We start from the raw sequence: 11,352 nt of genomic DNA, 5'->3' as shown, positions 1-11,352 counted from the left end.
TGCAAACATCATCTTTTTCTCTTTGATTCTTTTTAATGGGAAAAAGTCTGTTTCAGATGACACACATATCATATACAAAATATTGCAAATGTTAAACCATTTAGGATGAGAAATGCAGTCTGTGCCAACATCGTTTTTATTCTTTTTCAATAAAAAAGTAAGGGGAAAAAAACCATTTTAATCAGCTGTCGTTAAACTTGGGACTCCATGGCTGCTGCCAAATAAATTAAAACCCCATATTTCAAAAAAGAAAAGGATGAACTTTCTTTTAAAATGTGCAATTAAATTCTTATAATATATTTACATGAATTTTCTGTGAAAGTTGAAGAGTTAATGATTTTGGGTCATAGTTTCCATACTCAAGGCCTTCCCTTGTTGCTCAGCTGGTAAAGAATCCACCTGCAATGCAGGAGACCTGGGTTTGATCCCTGGGTTTGGAAGATCCCCTGGAGAAGGGAAAGGCTACCCACTCTAGTATTCTGGCCTGGAGAATTCCATGAACTGTGTAGTCCACGGGGTCACAAAGAGTTGGACACAACTGAGCAACTTTCAGTTCACTTCCATACTCACACACTGGCATACGCAGACACTCAGACACAAAATCTAGACTAGCCAGTGTCCCTGCCTGGAGAGTCCCAGGGCCGGCGGGGCCTGGCGGGCTGCCCTCTGTGGGGCCGCACAGAGTCGGACACGACTGAAGCGACTCAGCAGCGGCCGTAAAACTGCATGACTTGATGCCTATAACTAGATTGTTACAATGTCTCAAAAAGTAGCCCAACCTCAAATAGAAGTGTTCCTCAAATAGAAAGTGAAAGTCTCTCAGTCAAAGTCCGACTCTTTGTGACCCCATGGACTACACAGTCCATGGAATACTCCAGGCCAGAATACTGGAGTGGGTAGCCTTTCCCTTCTCCAGGGGATCTCCCCAACCCAAGGATCAAACCCAGGTCTTCCTCATTGCAGGTGGATTCTTTACCAGCTGAGCCACAAGGGAAGCCCAAGAATACTGGAGTAGGTAGCCTATCCCTTATCCAGCCGATCTTTCTGACCCAGGAATCAAACCAGGGTCTCCTCCATTGCAGGTGGATTCTTTACCAACTGAGCTATCAGGGAAACCATTTTTCCTCAAGTAGAAACATATTTCTATTTCTAAATTGCCTTTCGCTGAGTTACCTAGGATTTCTGTCTTGAGAACTAGCTTTCAGAAACTAGTATCTGATTATATAATATGATTTTTATAGATATAGTATGATCATATATTACTTTGTGGGCATATTGTAATAAAATGTATTTCAGATTATAAATAATTTTAAGCTTTTAGTATTGTATTTTTAATATGCTTTGTCTGTTCATTGGCCCATGTGGTATAAATTCTTAATAGGGAAAGATACAAGAGCATTATTTTTAAATTAGACGCTGAAACCTTGCTGCGCTAAGATTCTTCATGTCCTTGTCGGGAGAATTATCTCATAGAAGAGATGCTGGATAAGGGCCTCTGCTCAAACAACTCATTTTTCTGGAGAACCTTCAACACAAGTCCGTTTTATCCATGGTGTTCTACGTGGTAAGGGTGTCTATCCCACCTCATCTGGGCTCTGCATGCATGCACACATGAGCACAAGTACACCATTTGGGTTGTGACCACACCACTGCTTACACAAGGCGTCAGTGTGCCAGCCAACACATGGCCCTCGGCCTAAATCCCCTCTCCAACCCCCCGGTGCGACTCACTCCTCTGTCCATCGTGGCTCCCTACCTCCCTCTTCTCAGGGCCCAACTTCCATCAGCCTTGACAGCACTTGACATACTGTGTTATCATTGTCTGGGAAGGTGGCTTCTGCCCTGGCCATTTGGGAGCGTGAAAGGTAGGAAACGTCTTCTCTTGTTCAAACCTTCAGCAACTAGCACTTCAGTAGGCATGTGTCTGAAGGATAAACATAATAATGTTAGTTCTTAGAGGCCTTACCACTTACCTGGATACTGCTCAGCTGTTACCATATTTCTCATGACTGAAGAATAATTCTTGTAGTGCATTTATTGTCAAATGTTACTGGAATTTGAATAGCTCTCTCTCAGCTCATTGCAATGGAAAAATTAACACCAACTGAAAACCCATCTTGAGTTGAAGGTTTGAATTACTTCATATATGGTGAAATAATTACTAGTGGTTCTCTTAGTACGAAAATGTCTCCTCTGTTCTCTTTCATGTTATTTATTGTACTTTAAAAAAAAAAAGGAATAGAAACTTTGAGGGAAGAGTCATGGGGTTCAGAAGAGGAAGAAAGGAGTGGACATGAAAAAATACATGAAAAGTTTGAGTCACAGAAAGATAAAATGTGCAAAGTCCTCTTTCTGCCTCTTAAATAGACACACCTTTAACAATAGATCCCCAAATTTTGAAGGTGGCAAAAAAGCATGGTCTTGGAGCAGTAATGACAGTGTTTTCATGTGTGGAAGTGGTTGATTAAATGTGTGTTGTCTTAGTTAAAAAGTCATGTTGGTCTAGACTTCTCAGGCAGCAGGCTTTGTGATGGTTTGTTACTCATCCTCTTGGACTGTAAGAAAACTTCTGTTTCTCATAGCCTTGCTGACAGCACCTTTCACTGCTGTATACACTATTCAGGTCTCCTGTACGAGTGAAATGTGTAATGGAGCAAGATTTTGTGATTTAGTGATAATGGTCACTAAACTCTCAGAGCTACAACACTAAATTGTCCAAGTTCATTTCCATTTACAACATGTCTCTTCAAGTGATTCTGAAATAGGAAGCCATGCTATCATTGATTCTATAATAAAGTAGTCTATATCTGATCACAGAACAGACGTGTTCAAACTCTGTATTTTCAGAACTAAAATTTGAAAAAAAAAAAAAGAATTTTTTTTTTGGCCACACTGCCTTGTGGGATTTTAGTTCCCCGACCAGGAATCAAACCCAGGCCCCTTGCCATGGACACATGGAGTCTAACCACCAAACTGCCAGGGAATTCCCTGAAATGTGTTTGCTTGTATGGCTTATGTCTGTCAATACTTACTATGTTATAAATTAAAACTGAGAATATTTTTAAAATTTTAGTTCATTTTTTAAAATATTAAAACTATTCTATAGTAACATCAGTGAGATATTTTTATGAAAAATCCCAATTTAAAAAATTAGAGTGACATTGTTTTGCTCTCTTTAACCTCTTTAATGGTAGACCTAACAGAAGACAGCTACCTTTTTATATGTGCTTTTACATTCAATCTGTTGCAGTATGTCATGTAGTCATGGAATATTTTACTGTGAGCACACTTGTGGAAAAAATGAGCATCTTAGTATTATTATGAAAACAGTTTTTACCATACAATATGGCTATAAAAATTATTTTGACCTCACAGACCCTCTAAAAGCATCTGTGGGATCCTCAGGAGTCCCCAGACCATGCTTGGAAAACCACTTCTTCAGATCTCAAAGAATTGTTTCTGGGACTTCCCTGGTGGTTGGTCCAGTGATTAAGACTCCGTGCTTCCACTGTAGAAGGCGTGGGTTCCATCCCTGGTAGGGGAACTAAGATTCCACATGATGCATAGCATAGCCACACACACACAAAAGTATTGTCCTCCTGTTCTTTGAAGGAGAAAAAATTTACTAGTTGACAAATTGTATCATTTTCTACCTGTGTGAACAGAATAACCCCACTACCACCACTGTCTTCTGTTCAATGTCTTTCCAAATGCCCTCCTCCACTGTCCCTACTTTACTCCTTAAGGGATGCTGAGGCATGTACAGGAATGAGAATTCTGCATCAAACTCTGCGGAATCCCTGCTCAGGCACCCGCTTTCACCTTAGCCAAATTACATAAGTTCTCTAGGTTTTGTTTTGTCTGTGGAAGGGAGAAAATTTAATCTATGTACTTACTCTTCCACGAAATAATACCTGGAAAATGCTTGACACAAAGGCAGTGCTCTATAAATATGACTGTTGTTATTTTTAAGCATATTATTGTTATTTTTGCTATAGATTTTGTCATTTGTCTACAACTTTTAAGAACACAAAAGGATGGCTATGATAGTATAAAAAATAGTCCTAGGAATATTCTTTAATAAAGTACAATCACCAGAAGTTCTAAATGTGTTTTAAAATTTGGTCAACATTAAGTGCCTGTTATACATATAAATACAACTCAAAATTCAACTCAGAGCTGGAGGATGAGGTACCTGAACATGGTACAACCCAGCATCCACCACAGAATTACTCTTGATTCCCAGGAGCTGCCTCCTGAGCACAGTTCCCAGTATCTAACTACACTGTTTAAGGGCATCCATGAAGATGCTGATATGAGAGATGCTTTGGGCCAATAATAGAATTGTTTCCATTGGCCAAAGTGTTTCTACTTGGAGATCAGATATATTCAACAAGTATACTTGGTTTGATGGTGATTTTTTAAAAAACTAGAAAAATATTTAGTGATTATTTGACTGAGATGGAAGTTAAAAATATCCAGAATGGACGTAGTATGTGCAGGTTGTGATGCTGAGGATTGGAGTAGGGAGATAATTTTGAACAGAAGCCAATAGCAGCAGAAGACTATAGCCTGGGATAAAACCCACGTCTGTAGACAACAGCCCACAGGTGGGTAGGACCTCGAAGGGTCCTCTTCCAACAAGGAGCTGGGGGAGAAATAGTCCTCTCTGAGTAATCATGTTCTCTGCTGTTAAGCCACTCTTCAATGCTGCATTCATCTCCAGATAACCAAACAGCCCATGGATCATCTCTCTCCTTCAGGGTAGGGAACATCTTTGGGGTAAGTCAACTAATTTTGTAATTAGTAATGATCTTTGTAAAACCTAAATGGGAAGTTAAGAACATATAACCTGATGTGACTTACAAATCTTTGTCAAGGAGATTTGGAGTTATTTTTAAAATCTGCTCTTTTGGATCACATGGCTTTGGGTACTCTATTGAAAACAGGGCATGGAGTTGTGACCATGTGTGTAATATTCTGAATGTAAATTTGGGGCCAGATTTTTTTAAAAACCTAACTCTTCTCATAGGGAAATATATATGACTTCAAGCTACATTAAAAGGAACATTTCATTTAGAACAGGAACAAAGGTGTGATTCCTATTTGATTGGGTTCAGAACCATATATAGTTACATAAGTGACAGGTTGGTGATGTGTTAACTGATGGGTTAGTTTGCTATAAACCACATCATATTTATAATTCAACTTTTTGGTTACTTTATATCTGGGTGTTACCAAACTTACAAATATTCTAAAAACTATTTAATATGTCTAAGTGAAGTGAAGTCACTCAGTCGTGTCCAACTCTTTGCGACCCCATGGACACCAGGCTCCTCCGTCCATGGGATTCTCCAGGCAAGACTACTGGAGTGGATTGTCTAAGAGTGAATTCTATTTCTCTCAGGTCTGATTTTTCTGTCTAGGTTGGTGGTCTCTGTCTCCCTAGACTCCCAAGCCAGAAACCTGGGCTGAAATGACACCCTCAGTTCTTCTCTCCCACATTCAGTGAGCCACTAAGTACACTGAACATTCTGCTCTTAGAATGTCTTGTAAGTTGCCCCCTCCTGCCATTCCTGCTTCCTCTGGTCTCTTTGTCTCTAGTCTAATCCCCACCCAAACCCAACCCAGTCCAGGTTTTCCCTCTCAGAATTCCCATGTGATCACATGACTTTTCTTTGACTTCAAAACCTTCATCTAAAGTTGAAGTCTAAGCTCTCTGCTGGGGCATTCAAATCTTAAAGTCTACTCAAGGCTAGAAATCTAGTTTGAAGCCTCATTCCTTGCCACTAGGAGGCGCTAACCTCCCATAGCAGCAATCCCCAGACACTGCGCCCTAAACACAGGGGAAACTGTAACACGTTCATACGTTTCCACAGGCTGTTTCATCTCCCTTAGATGCGCTCCACTCCCTCAAGCCTCTCGCTGATAGGCTGGCAAACTTCAACGCGTCCCCAGTCGGCGTATCACCTCCTCTAGGTGATGATAAACCTTTCTTTTCATTACAGCTGTCCACCCTGATAAGAGTTGATCCTTCTCAGATGCGTTCCTTCAACAACTTGTACTTGCTTCACCTTTTTCACACTATTTTTAAAATGTCTCTTACTCTATCGTGAATTCTTTGAAGAACGGTAGAATCTAAGACTTAATTCTGTATCCCATGTGCCTAAGATTGGACTCAATAAAAGTTTGTTGCACTGTATTGATTTGATCTAATCCATAGTGTAAAATGGATTGTGAACTAAAAGAACATAGTATCTAATTTCCAGGAAATAAGTAAAAATTGGATTTTGTCACTGACTGTAAAATGGTTGCCTATGTTCAGGAGTTTTATAACTTTGATTCTTTTCTTACCATCATAAGGGCTTCCCTGGGGGCTCAGACGTTAAAAAATCTGCCTGCAAACTAGGAGACCTGGGTTTGATCCCTGGGTCAAGAGGATCCCCAGGAAAACAGAATGGCAACCCTCTCCAGTATTTTTGCCTGGAGAATTCCATGGACAGAGGAACCTGGTGAACTGTAAGTCCATGGGGTTCCAAAGAGCTAAACACGACTATGTGACTAACACTTTACTATCCTGAAACGGAACTTGATGGAACTTGACAATGTTATTGCTAAAATGTGTTTCCACTTAATAGAAATACCAAAAAGAATACCATCTATGTATTTTGATAGTTTTATCATCACTTATCTTCCCGAAGTACTTAAGGCAGTTTACAGGGAAAAAGTACAAAGGTAGATAAATCTGAGAAAACACTCAATTGGGGAGAAAAAGACAAACATTGTTGTGCACAGAGGGAAAACTAGAAGGACAATTAATTTAGGAAAGATGGGTTGTGACGGTGGTTCCCAAATCAAACTGAATTATGTTCATCAGAAGTACTTGGAGAGCCCTATCAAATATAGATTTCTGGAGATAGATCTCAGTGGAACCCCGAGAACAAGCTTTCTAAAATAATTCTCTGGGTCCTTCCAATAAGCAACCAAATTTGTCATTGTTGTTGTTCAGTTGCTCAGTTGAGTCTGACTCTGCGACCCCATGGACTGCAACCAAATTTGGAAACCACTAAAATATCACAAATCTGGTAGACTCACAGGGTGTAGCTCTATTTGAAAGTTACAGGTGATTCCAACAAAAGAGGAAATTTCTAGGTATTTCAAAATAGGAAATCCACAGAAAGATTTTGTTGTTGTTGTTGTTGTTGTTTGCCTTTAGCCTTAAAATTGAGACATGTAGCTCCTGGTCATAAAAAGATGGTCTCTAAGACATTATGATACATTAGCTTGCACCAAAACCCAAGCTTTCATTTGGTGGCTGTGTGCAGGAAAGATGCTTGACCGACCCAGGAGACCTTCCACGAGCCACATCAGCCACGTACCATCTACATGAAGTGGGGCAGCTGCCCATTGGGTGGGTACAATGGTGTCGCTTATTTTCCCAGGCCACAAAGAGAGCCTTTTAAAGTACATGTTCCAAGTACAGTGGCAGAATACTAAACTTGGTTCTGTCTCAAAAATAATACGCTTTTATTTTTAGGCAGTTGCTTGATAAAGTGGTACTTTTGTTTGGCAGTAGAATTTTGGCCCCAAGCCTGTTCTGATTTTTTAAAAGAAAAAAAAAAAAAAAACTAAATGGCACTTTGTAGATATTGTAAAGAAGAACTACTGAAAAGTTTAAAAGGTACATCTTCTAAGATTGTTCACTGCAAAGTTTTCTAGCAACTGATCATTTAAAGGCATTTTGAGGGGGAAAAAAACGAATGTGTTCTCGTAGATCTCTCTGCTGTTTGCTAGTATGTTTTTTTTCTCCTGTACCCTGAGGTTTATGTTGTTTTGTGATCTGGTGTCAGGGTCCGTAGCTGTAGTTTGAATCCTAAGTAAAGGGAAAGTTGCAGTTTTTACTCCTGTCAGTTAAAAGGAGAGGAACAGAGCATGCTTGGAACAGAAAGGGACTTCTTATCTTCCAGAAACCTCTGTAGTCTAAGGATTACCCTTGGGAAGCCCCTTAAGGGCTTTATCTAGCTGAGACAAGAGTAGTTCCTTAATAGGCAGTTCTTAGCAAAACACTGTGTTGTTGGCGAATCCCCAGGAAGCTGGAAGCTTAGGAGTGCCTTGATGGGGAGGGAAAGTTGACTAGTTTCAGAAACCAGAGTTTCTGGTTGCATTACCCCAGTGCTCCCAAGACATGCCAGCATACACACTCATTCACACTCATACCAGTTCTTTAAAGGTTGACTGATGGATGATCTCTGCCCTTAGGAAATTCCAGCCTTTCTTCCTTTCCATCATAGTGGATAATTTCTATAATTAGTATTATAATGGTAATTAATTAGTAATTATATAATTCTAATTATGTATTGTAGTTAGCATTACAGTTATCAGCATATTATATCTGGTGGCCATTTATACAGGCCAGTCTACTAGGGTTAGACAGTGAAAAGTACTGTCTTTCACACCCTAAATTTTTTCCCGTACACGAGAGTCACTGTTTGTATGCCATAGTGCTATGTATGCGTAAGTTGAATTCAGCTGTATGGCTACTTCTAAACTTTCAGTGCTGCTTTAACAGTCAAAATTCACAAGTATTTAAATGGTTAAGGATTTGGAGGGTATAATAAAATATTTAGGAAAGATTTTTTTTTTTTCTTTCTAGAAGGACCTTTGTTGGCAAAGTAAGGTCTCTGGTTTTTAATACGCTGTCGAGGTTGGTCATAGCTTTTCCTCCAAGGAGCAAGTGTCTTTTAATTTCATAGCCGCAGTCACCACCTGCAGTGACTTTGGAGCCCCAAAAAATAGTCTCTCACTGTTTCCATTGTTTCCCCATCTATGAAGTGATAGGATCGGATGCCATAATCTTAGTGTTTTGAATGTTGAGTTTTAAGCCAGCTTTTTCACTCTCCTCTTTCACTTTCATCAAGAGGCTCTTTAGTTCTTTGCTTTCTGCCATAAGAGTGGTTTCATCTGCATATCTGAGGTTATTGATATTTCTCCCGGCAATCTTGATTCCAGCTTGTGCTTCATCCAGCCCAGCATTTCCTAAGATGTACTCTGCATCTATGTTAAATAAGAAGGGTGACAACAGCCTTAACACACTCTTTTCCCAATTTGGAAGGAGTCTGTTGTTCCACGTCCAGTTCTAACTGTTGCTTCTTGATCTGCATGTAGATTTCTCAGGAGGCAGATCAGTTGGTCTGGTATTCCCATCTTTTGAAGAATTTTCCACAGTTTGTTGTGATCCACACAGTCAAAGGCTTTGGCATAATCAGTAAAGCAGAAGTAGATGTTTTTCTGGAACTCTCTTGATTTTTCTGTGATCCAATGGATATTGGCAATTTGATCTCTGGTTCCTCTGCCTTTTCTAAATCCAACTTGAACATCTGGAAGTACATGGTTCACATACTGTTGAAGCCTGGCTTGGAGAATTTTGAGAATTGCTTTGCTAGCGTGTGAGATGAGTACATTGGTGTGGTAGTTTGAACATTCTTTAGCATTGCCTTTCTTTGGGATTGGAATGAAAACTGACCTTTTCCAGTCCTGTGGCCACTACTGAGTTTTCCAAATTTGCTGGCATATTGAGTGCAGCACTTTCACAGCATCATCTTTAGGATTAGAAACAGCTCAACTGCAATTCCAACACCTCCATTAGCTTTGTTCATATCAATGCCTCCTAAGGCCCACTTGACTTCACATTTCCAGGATGTCTGACTCTAGATAAGTGATCACACTATTGTGGTTATCTGGGTCATGAAGATCTTTTTTGTACAGTTCTTTTGTGCATTCTTGCCACCTCTTAGTATCTTCTGCTTCTGTTGGGTCCATACCATTTCTGTCCTTTATTGTGCCCATCTTTGCATGAAATGTTCCCTTGGTATCTCTAACTTTCTTGAAGAGATCTCTAGTCTTTCCCATTCTATTATTTTCCTTTATTTCTTTGCATTGATCACTGAAGAAGGCCTTCTTATCTCTCCTTGCTATTCTTTGGAACTCTGCATTCAAATGGGTATATCTTTTCTTTTCTCCTTTGCCTTTAGCTTCTCTTGTTTTCTCTGCTATTTGTGAGGCCCCCTCAGACAGCTGTTTTGCCTTTTTGCATTTCTTTTTCTTGGGGATGATCTTGATCACCACCTCCTGTACAATGTCATGAACCTCTGTTCATAGTTCTTCAGGCACTCTGTCTATCAGATCTAATCCCTTAAATCTACTTGTTACTTCCAGTGTATAATCATAAGGGATGAGTTAGGTCATACCTGAATGGTCTAATAGTTTTCCCTACTTTCTTCATTTTAAGTGAATTTTCCGTTGATGGTACAGTGGTTCAATTGCCTTAATCCAATATTCATAGTTAATGATCACAGTTCATTTTTGGTGAGAGTAAATATTTGATTTACTAGTATAAGGCCAAAGAATTGAGTAATTAAAATTGTCAATATTGGATTAAAATGCAAGATAAGCACTGTATAATTTTTGCAATACATAGCAAAATGAACTCATGATTTAAAGCAATAAATTATATTCTTGAATTAGTTTTAATAACTAATAATCTTTACGTGGTGAAAGATTTTTCTTATTACTAGACAGACCCTTCAGTGGAATTCTGTGGAGGGACATTAAAATCTAAAATGTGGATTAAAATAGATGATCTTTATGTTCTCTTCTAATCCTGGGGTTCTAAGAAATAATTTCAAAGAATTCTTTGACCTACAAATAAAAAGGATAATGATTGGTCCAGAACTCTGATCTTGATTATACATATATTTAAATCTTATTCAAAATGAACATTTGGGATTTAACTAAGAAGCATATCAAAAAAGGAAAAACTGTTAAGTCTCTTCTGCCCATACACTTATGAGCAAGAAAAAAACATAAATAATATTTTATTTGGGTAAAGAAAAAACTCAGAATTCTAAGTTTCAGTTGTTTTATAAATACTTCTTTGAACTCACCCCTTGATAAGTCTCTCTAAGCAGTAAGTCAGTATCCTCCTTGGCACACAGTTGACAGTGTGTGTGGGTATATGTATTTGGCTAAGAGAATTCAAATTAGTTTTCTATTTTAAATCTGATAAATGTAACAGAAAAAGTATGTGAAGTTAAATTGAGTAATGTAAATAGTACATTTATCGGTCCCAGATGAGTCATATAAGATTCACGATTCTCTTGGGAAAGAGAAGAAAATGAGAGACTCAAATCTCTGCAAATAAACTGAGCTAAACTTTTATATTTTTGGAAAGTATATTGTACACTGATTTTAAGGAAATCATATACATTCAGAACTTAACCTTAAGAACCAAACTACTGATGCTGAGCATTCTAAATTCCTCCAAACTGACTCAAACCTAGGACTTATTTTCTA

Source organism: Capra hircus, chromosome 9 (genome assembly GCF_001704415.2).
Source record: "Capra hircus breed San Clemente chromosome 9, ASM170441v1, whole genome shotgun sequence".
Lineage (NCBI taxonomy): Eukaryota > Metazoa > Chordata > Mammalia > Artiodactyla > Bovidae > Capra > Capra hircus.
This window is presented reverse-complemented; position numbering follows the sequence as displayed.